Here is a 10,237-nt window from a genome sequence, read left to right on the forward strand (position 1 = left end):
GTGACCTTATAGAGGTTTACAAAATTATGAGGGACATGGATAGGGTAAATAGGCAAAATATTTTCCCTGGGGTCAGGGAGTCCAGAACTAGAGGGCATATGTTTAGGGTGAGAGGGGAAAGATATAAAAGAGACCTAAGGGGCAACATTTTCACACAGAGGGTGGTACATGTATGGAATGAGATACCACAGGAAGTGGTGGAGGCTGGTACAATTGCAACATTAAAGAGGCATCTGGATGGGTATATGAATAGGAAGGGTTTGGAGGTTTACGGTGCTGGCAGGTGGGACAAGATTGGGTTGGGATATCTGGTCGGCATGGATGGGTTGGACCGAAGGATCTGTTTCCATACTGTACATCTCTATGACTCTATGACCTCTCCAGTGGCGAGTGAGGATATAAAGATCTTAATCAAGACCCCAGCAATCTCCTCTCTTGCCTCTCTCAATAACGTGGGGGTAATCATGGATAGGCCTGATGCCAGAGTGAAATCTGATTTGACAGCTCATAAGTTTATTTTTGTGGTTTAGTCAGGTGGTGATCGGGTACTTAACATATTCATAAAGGTTATCAGCGCTGGGGAAAGTGGAGTATCATGCTGGAACCAATGTTTTTGAGGTAGGGAGGGTTTTAACAAAGCAATGAGATAGTGTCAAGCCAGGAAAGCAATGTGCGAATATGGGAAGTAAACGTTAGAGAAGATGGGAAGGGACAATGAGAAGACACAATAATCAATATTACAAAGATAGAAAAAAACCACAAAACTAATGGCTCTGTATTTGAATGTAAATAGCATTTATAACAAAGTAAACAAGTGTACTTTGAAGTAATAAATTGGATCCATTACAGAGACATGGCTACAAATGACAGGATTGAATCCTGAAGATTGAGGAATATCTGACATTGAAGAAGAATAGGAAGCTAGGTAAAGGCAGAGAAGCAGCAGAGTGAATCAGGAATGGCATTGGTGCCATAGTTAGAGATAACCTTGTTCAGGAGATCAGGATTTAGGTGGACATGAGGAATAGCAAGGGAAAGAAGTCTGTACTTGAGATGATGTAAGGTCCCCTGACAGTAACCACAATGTGGGACAATGGAGACAAAAAGAAATATTGGGTGTTCGTGATAGAGGGACCACAATAATAACTGGAAAATTCAGATGACACTGATAGACTGGATGAGGTTTTCCCTGAGTCTCCAACTCTGTTTTTAATCAGAACGGGAATGAAAGGTTATGGGGAAAAGCTGGGAAAGTGGAAGTCATGGATTATCGGACCAGCCATGAATGATGGAGCAGACTTGCTAAGCTCAATAGCTTACTTCTGTTCTTATGTCTAGTGGTCTTAAACAGAGCAGCACATTCTGGAACCAACCATAGTGCAGGTTTTACTCTACTTAGTGTTGTGTAATGTGACAGTACTGAATAATTACCTCAAAGTAAAGGCACCTCCAGGTAACAGCATCATAACATGATTGAGTTTTACTTTCAGTTTGAGTGGGAGGAGTAGTTCTAAGACTATTATTTTAAACTTAAATGAAGAAATGAAAGCCAAACCAGCTGAAATGAAGCAAGATAAAGGGCTGCAGATGCATCGACAGCGATGCAATGGCAGACACATAAGTGGACATTTCAGAACACTCAAAATGTTGCAACTGTAAAGAAAAATTCTGAGGGGATGTCTCGTCATCTGTGGTTAGCTAAAGAAATTAAGGAAATCATTAAACTTAAAATCATATAATTGATGAAAGCTGACCAGCTGATCGAAGTTATTTTTAGATTAGATTGCCTACAGTGAGGAAACAGGCCATTTGGCCCAACTAGTCCATACCGACCCTCCGAAGAGTAACCCACCCAGCCCCAATCCCTTATCCAATATTTACCCCAGACTCATGCATGATTGGACAGAATATAAATAATGGCAGAGGAAGGGTTAATCAGGAGAAAGAAATTAGACTATGAAACGAAGCTAGCTAGGAATGTAAAAACAGACAGCAAGAGTTTCTATAGATATTTATCATGGAAAAGAGCAAGTAAAGTGAGTGTTTGTCCTGTAAAGAGTGAGAATAGGGATTCAGTAGTAGATAAAAATGAATAAAATTAACCAATATTTTGTTTCTATCTTTGTTATAGAAACGAATCCCCGTAATGGCTATAATTCAGGAGGTGGAAGGGAGAGAAGAATTGGTTAGATTATAATCACGAGAAAAGTCATACTGAGCAAACTGATGGAGTTGTGGGCTAACAGATTCCTGGGTTCTGATTGACTTTGCACTTGGGTCTTGAAGTTGTGGCTAAAAGTTGCATTTTATGGAAAGGTTCCATCCGTCTAAAAGACAGCAAATCAAAAGTGACTTGATTGAGTGGTTAAGATCCTGAATGGTCTTGACAAGGTGGAAGAGGTCATGGTGTTTCTTCTTGTGGATCAATCCAGAAATGAGGGGGCACGGTTTTAAAATAAGGCAGTGTCTTTTTAGGACAGGGATGAGGTGAAATTCTTTCTTTCACAAGCCTGTGGAACTTTGAAACTGTTTTTCTCAGGAAGTAGTGGATGTGGGATCAATGAATATTTTTAAGATGGGTTGATTTTTGTTAGACAAGGCAATCAAAGGTGTTGGGGGTAGATGGGAATGTGGAATTCAAAACACAAACACAATTAGCCATGATCTTTTTGAATGGTAGAGTAGATTTGAGGGGCCATATCTGCTCCTGGTTTGTACGTTATATAAGATCTGGGTCATGATGAAATCAACCGCACTCAAATACCTAGCAGGCCAATGAGCATGTGATGCAGCAACAAAAATGACTAGTCTTATGTTCTGCTGGCATGAGACTGTACATACTATATTTCTCCAGATTTAATTTTTTAAATGTGTTATCTGTCTTTGAAGTATCCTAAGCTCTCGCCAGGACTTCAATCCATCATTCTGATGAAGGGTTACAGAGCTAAAACATTAACTCTGTTGCTACTCTCCATAGATACTGCTGAATTAGCTATTTCAGCAGTTATTAATGTTCACAATAAAGTGGACAAATCAATTTATGGGCAAAACGATAGAGATCTGTGGGGGATGTTCAAAAAGGAACTGTATTTGGTATGGTATGCGTTTACACAGAATTGTACTTTCAATAAAGGTAAGTTCCACTGAAAAAGGAAGAGCTGCAGAGGAGGACGATGGTTAAGAAAGTTAAGGGTGGTATCAAATAGAAAGAAAATGCTTAACATTCTGTGAAAATTCAATGTAGGTGACTAACTGGAGGAAATTTGACAAACCAGGAAACGGTGGCTAAAACGATGAAAAGGGCAAAATTGGATTAAGAGACAAAACTAGCAAGAAATATAAAATTAGACTGTAAAACATTCTACAACTACATAAACAAGGAAAGTCTCGCAAAATTGAGCTTAATCAAGTAAAGGGTCTTCATTTTAAGGCAGAGATGAAAGAAATTGAGTTGTTGGTCTGGCCTCTTCCCCAAAGGCACGTAACTGGAGTTGTGACCAAAACCAGATCAATCATGAGCTTACTGAACGGTGGAGCAGGCTTGAGTGGCCAATAAGGCCAAACATTGCTCCTATTTCTTCTTACCTTGTGGTGTTACAATTGGTGCCTGACATGAGCTCAACTATAACTCAACCTGCATTTCTTAATAAAATTAAATCATAGTAATTGAATTAACAACTTGGATTGGTTCCGATGTAATCCCATTTAGCCTCACAGACATGGGAATGAATCCAGCAGCAGCTGGTTTATGTTCATGTTGTAAGCAGATTCTCTTCAGTGAGACTTGGAGCATTTCACAGAACTACAGAGATTCTCAGAATGAGCTTTTGCCTTTGCATGAATTCCTTTTGCTTTGGTTGGAAGCAGTAATGAGTCAGCATTTCTGAACCTCGCTTCTCACAAGGTTCAAGTCTCTGTTAGAGCAGTATTTATGTTCACTCTCTTCCTGCAAGGCTCCCGTTCTATTTCTCCATCCAAAGAGTTTTAGGGGACCTGACTGAACTGAATGTGAGGAAGCATAAAGACAGACTGGGAAAGAAACCCCAGGGCAGAGTACAAAGCTGAATGGAGGCAGGAGGATGTACTTAACAAATCCAAGAATTGCAAGGAAAAAAAAATCAAAGAGTGACATAACAGCAGAGCAGGTAAGTGAGTCTTTGATGAGTGTTACTGTTCTGTCACTGTAAATGGAGGGTAGAGTAACAATGGGATGTGGGACTGCATATTCACAGGTCCTGCAGAACCTAATGGTTGAAAGACTGGTGTACACATTTATTACAGATACATGAAGGGTAGCGCAAGGGTTACTCGAGAACTTCACAAAGCACTAGCTGAGGGACATGGATAGGGTAAATAGACAAGGTCTTTTCCCTGGGAGGGGGAGTCCAGAACTAGAGGGCAGAAGTTTAGGGTGAGAGGGAAAAGATTTAAAAGGGAATTAAGGTGCAACTTTTTCATACAGAGGGTGGTACGTGCATGAAATGAGCTGCCAGAGGAAGTGGTGGAGGATGGTACAATTGCAACATTTCAAAGGCATCTGGATGGGTATATGAATAGGAAGGGTTTGGAGGGATATGGGCCAAGTGCTGGCAAATGGGACTAGATTAATTTAGGATATCTGGTCGGCATGGACGAGTTGGATTGAAGGGGCTACCTTCGTGCTGTACATCTCTATGACTCTAGACAGCAGCTCGCATATTTCATACAGGAAGGATAACACTGTACTGTTTATGGTAGCAGATTTACAAGGATGTTTCCAGCAAGGGTTAATTCTAAAGATGAGGAAAGGATCATTTTCTTTAGGTGAGATTGAATGGAGGTGAATGGAGGAGTAGAGATTTCAGGGGCATTGGGGAGAATGTCTTGTTTTAACTTGGAAGACAGTGCTGGAGAAGACCATTGAGGCAGACACACCCATCACATTGAAAAAGCATCTGGCAATACATTTGAGGTACTGCAATGCATTGAGCTACAGAGTAAGAGTTGAAGCTGTGATTGGACAGAAAGGCTCTGTTTTGACCAGAATAGAGATGGTCAACTTCTGAGAGTTAAACTATACCAGCTCCCTGCTGCCCACCCACACAGCTGCGAGGTCAGGGCAGGGAAACCCCTGTGGGTTACTGTAGCTCTGTAGCAGCCAATTATCTGTCAATAACCGACAACCTGTCTTGCACTTCCCACGTAGATGCGATGGTCAAGAAGGTACAACAACTCCTCTCCTTCCTCAGGCAGCTCAGGAAATTCAGAGTGTCCATAAAGACCCTCACCAACTTTTAGGGATGCACCATTGAGAGCATACTGTCCAGATGCATAACAGCCTCAATGCTTCACCCAGACCATTAAAAAGCTACAGAAAGTTATGTGCACAGGCCAGAGCTGAGAAGCCAAGCACCCATCCATGGACTCCATTTACCCTTCTCATTGCTGTAGAAAGGCTGCCAACGGCATCAAAGAACACCTCCCACCCCAGTAATGCTCTCTTACAACCTCAGGCAGAAAATCCAGAAGCTTGAACACAAGCACGCTTTCCTTTATTGGTCAGAGTATTGAGTACAAGAATTGGGGGGAGGTCATGTTGCGGCTATACAGGACATTGGTCAGGCCACTGTTGGAATATTGTGTGCAATTCTGGTCTCCTTCCTATCGGAAAGATGTTGTGAAACTTGAAAGGGTTCAGAAAAGATTTACAAGGATGTTGCCAGGGTTGGAGGATCTGAGGTACAGGGAGAGGCTGAACAGGCTGGGGCTGTTTTCCCTGGAACGTTGGAGGCTGAGGGATGACCTTATAGAGGTTTACAAAATTATGAGGGGCATGGATAGGGTAAATAGACAAAGTCTGTTCCCTGGGGACAGGGAGTCCAGAACTAGAGGGCATAGGTTTAGGGTGAGAGGGGCAAGATATAAAAGAGACCTAAGGGGCAACTTTTTCACGCAGAGGGTGGTACGTGTATGGAATGAATTGCCAGAGGAAGTGGTGGAGGCTGGTACAATTGCAACATTTAAGAGGCATTTGGATGGGTATATGAATAGGAAGGGTTTGGAGGGATATGGACTGGGTGCTGGCAGGTGGGACTAAATTGGGTTGGGATATCTGTTTGGCAGGGATGGGTTGGACCGGAGGGTCTGTTTCCATGCTGTACATCTCTATGACTCTATGAACAGCTTCTTCCCTGCTGTTACTAAACTGCTGAATGGACTCTCTGACATCAAATAATGTTAGTCTTGCTAATTTTGATCTGTGGAGTTGTAACCTTGCATGCCTCACTTTGTCTAAGCATCCTATGTATGTTCTTGTTTGCTATGATCTATCTGTATTGCTCACAAAACAAAGTTTGTCACTGTACATAGGTACATGTAACTACAATAAATCAAATCAAGCATCAAATCTCAAACATCACATTGGCATGGGTAGACCAGGACAGGTTGTTGGTGATCATCAATCCCAGGAACTTGATGGTGTTGATCGTGTTCACCTCAGCTCCATTGATGCAGATATGCCCTCTACTGCGCTTCCTGACATCAATGAGCAGCTCCGTCATTTTGCTGACATTGATGGAGAGATTGTTGTCTTTACACCATTCAGCTAAGTACTCAATCTCTTTCCTGTATCTGTCTCATCTTTGTTTGAGATCCAACTATTGTCGTCAGCAAATTTGTAAATGGAGTTCGGGGCAGAATTTGGCCACACATCATGAGTGTTTAAGGAGTATAGTAGAGGGCTGAGTACACAGTCTTGTGGGACATTTGTATTAGGGATCATGGTGGAGGAGGTGTTATCACCTAGTCTCACTGACTGCAGTCTACAGGTCAGGACATCAAGGATCCAGTTACAGAGTGGGGAACTGAGATCCAGATCTGAGTTTGGAGATGAGTTTGTTCAGAATTATGGTGTTGAAGGTGGAACTGTAGTCAATAAGTAGAAGCCTGACGTAACTATTCTTTTTACCCAGATGTTGCAGGGATGAGAGTAGGGCCAGATCGATGGCGTCTGCTGAGGATTTGTTGCACCAGCAGGCAAATTTCAAAGGATTAAGGTCAGCATGTAGGTTGGAGTTGATGCGAGCTGTGACTAACCTCTTGAAGCACTTCATAATTTTGAAGGTCAGAGCCACCATGCAGCAGTCGTTGAGGCATGCTGCATAGTTTTTCTTTGGCACTGGGATGATGGTGGTCTTCTTGAAGCAGATGGGGACTTCAGATCGAAGCAAGGCGAGGTTAAAGATGTCAGTGAATGCTCCTGCCAGATGGTCCATACAGGATCTGAGTGCAGCATCAGGGACTCCATCTGGGCCAGTCACTTTCTCTAAGTTCACCCACAAGAAGACTTATCTTATGTCTGAGGCAGTGACTGTGGGTGCAGGTGCAGCTGAGGCTGCTGGGATAGGTGACATCCTTTCACTGCCCTTCTGTCCAAAACGGGTATAGAATGCATTGATTCTGTTTGACTGTAGATAGAGAGATTAATGTCAGAACAAGGTGGAGAGTTAAAATGAAATGAAGCAGAAGCTTGGGACCACACTTACGAACTGAAAGGTGATGTTACCAAACCGGTCATCCAATCTGCATTTGTCTCCCCAATGTAGAGCAGGGCATTTTAGGAGCAGCTTATATAGGGGAGGAGATGGTTTAGTGAAATTATCATTAGACAATTAATCCAGGGGCCCAGGTAATGAACTGGTGGCCCAAGTTTGAATCCTATCATGGCTGGTAGTGAAATTTTAATTCAATAAAAGTCTGCAATTAGAAAGCTAAAGATAACCGTGTCAATTGATGGAAAACCCATCAGGTTCACCGATGTCCTTTAGGGAAGGTAACTGCCAACCTTACCTACACATGACTCACATCCACAGCAATGTAATTGACCCCAAACAGGCCTCTGGGCAATGAGGGATGGGTAATAAATGCTGGCAATCACATCCTGTGAATGATTAATAAATAATATATAGAAAGAAATAGCTGTAAAGTGCTGCAATATTGGGATGGTGAAAAGGGACAGAATAAACGGGTGGTTGTCACTTCTCCTGTGTCTGCTTGGAAATGGACAGTGTCATCGAGCGCTGAGATACAGGCCAGGGTATCACGGAGAGAATGGCCCCTCCACAATACTGAAACGGCAGGGGAAGATGTATTGATGACTGTGATATTGCAGTACAGATGGAAAGAGTGAAGCATTGAATATGGAGGCGAGTGGGATGGAAGGTGAGGATAAGAGAAACTCTGTTGCGTTTCTGGGACAGAGGGGATGGGGTAAAAGGAGAGTCATAGACATGGTTAAGGGCCCTGTCAACAATGGGAGACAGAGCTCCCACCTGAAGAAGAGCCAGAGTTAGGGGTAGAGGAGTGGGTAAGGGAAGGGTCAGAGATGGACGGTGAAAGCAAGATGGCAATTGTAATCAAAGTTGATTCTTCAGTTTGGGGCAGAGGCAGGTGGCGGAACCTGTATGAATACAAGTATTAATGTAATGGAGGAAAAAAATGCCAAGGATTAGAAGGACCTGGGCAGGACTGAAACAAGGGATATTTTCACAAACCCCCCAAAAGCTAAGTCAATGTGGATATTCACGGTAACAGCTTTTATTTGGAGGAGGTATGTGGAGTTGAAAGATAAGTTGTTTACAATAAAAATGAATTCAGTTAGGTGGTGGAGGGTGGAGGATCTTCTGGACAGGGTCTGTTCGACTTATTTTCAAGGACAAAGCAGAGAGGACTCAGACAATTGCGATGAGTGATGGAGGTGTAGAGGGATCAGTCATTAATGATGATTGGGTAATGCGTAGAATTAATAAAGTGGAAATTATTGCAAGTGATGTAAGGTTTGTTAATTAAAATATCTAGAGAGAGGAAGAGGCTAAAGAGAAGGGTCCAGTTGGAGAGAGATTCACTCAGATACTGGATGCAGGATGATATAGGGTCAAGTGGGAATTATCGAGCCCACAGTGATAGAACCCCCACATTGTGAGTTATTATTATCAACTACTGAGGCCCTACCAGCTCAGGTATGATGCTCCTGTGGTCCTCAACCCAATTCTGAGATATAGTGCAGAATGCTTGATGTTCTGATACTTGAATCACAACTTGTCAGTGTGCAGTTTGGCATGTAATTAGGAAGACAAATGGAATGATGACCTTTATTGCAAGAGGAATGAAGTGTACGTGTAGGTACAAATATACAGGAATTGGTGAGGACCTATGGATCACCTTGTACAGTTTCAATTTCCTTACTTAAGACTGATGTTGCTTTGGAGGCAGCTCAGAGTTGGTTCATTAGGGTTTATGAGGAAAGGTTGAGCAAATACCACAATGATATCAGTCATGATTTTATTGTAGGGTGAAGAAGGCTCAATGGCCTTAATGATCTACTCCTGCTCCCATTTATTTTAATTTTATTTTCCAGCTGTCAGGTAAGAACCTGGTTGCCTTCATTAAATATTGCCCAAAATTCATCCAAGAGTTGTTCTGTAGGTGCAGATAAAGGTATTCTCTAAGTTTGTGAAATCTTGACGGTGCTATTTTCTGGGCCTATAGATTGTACAGGAGCAAAGATGGCCTTTACTAGAGTGATATGCTCTTCTTGTCGGATGTGGGTGTTTAGGGAGAGTTTAGATTCCCTTCGGCCCAACCAGTCCACACTGACCCTCCGAAGAGTAACCCACCCAGACCCATTTCCCTTTAATTAATGCATCTAACACTATGGGCAATTTAGCATGGCCAATTCACCAGACCTGCACATCTTTGGTGCTGTGGGAGGAAACCGGAGCACCGGAAGGAAACCCACGCAGAGCAGGGAGAATGTGCAAACTCCACACAGACAGTCACCCGAGGCTGGAATTGAACCCAGGTCCCTGGTGCTGTGACGCAGTAGTCTAACCACTGAGCCACCGTACCACCCATAAATAACATTCCTGAGGTGGCCTTGAAGCATCTGGCACAAATCCCTACTCACGCTGCACCTGGAAGGTGGAATTGAACCATTCTGTTGCTAGACAGCTACAGCTTTGAAGCCTGCATCCCAGACCACTAGGAATCATACAGGCAAATTAATTGGGTACTCTTGCACAAGTCATGAAATGCGGGCTCGTCCGGGGTTTGAACCCGGTACTCAGGATTATGTCTGCAGGAAGTGTCTTTGGATGCGAATCCTATCAGCTCAAATGGTTTGGTTGGAGCGACAGTTGGAGGCAATGGGGAATTTACAAGAGCTACGGGGTGTGATGGATGGCAGTACAAGGAAGGGAGA

At 43.0% G+C, this 10,237-nt stretch overlaps 1 non-coding gene across 1 annotated transcript; it reads right to left on the reverse strand.

The window, feature by feature from the left end:
• Positions 1–9,947: 9,947 nt before the first annotated feature.
• Positions 9,948–10,034, reverse strand: trnastop-uca (transfer RNA opal suppressor (anticodon UCA)). Its single transcript has one exon. It is a non-coding gene; the product is annotated as a tRNA-Sec (tRNA).
• Positions 10,035–10,237: the final 203 nt, after the last annotated feature.

This window comes from Hemiscyllium ocellatum, chromosome 33, assembly GCF_020745735.1.
Source record: "Hemiscyllium ocellatum isolate sHemOce1 chromosome 33, sHemOce1.pat.X.cur, whole genome shotgun sequence".
In the NCBI taxonomy this organism is placed as follows: domain Eukaryota; kingdom Metazoa; phylum Chordata; class Chondrichthyes; order Orectolobiformes; family Hemiscylliidae; genus Hemiscyllium; species Hemiscyllium ocellatum.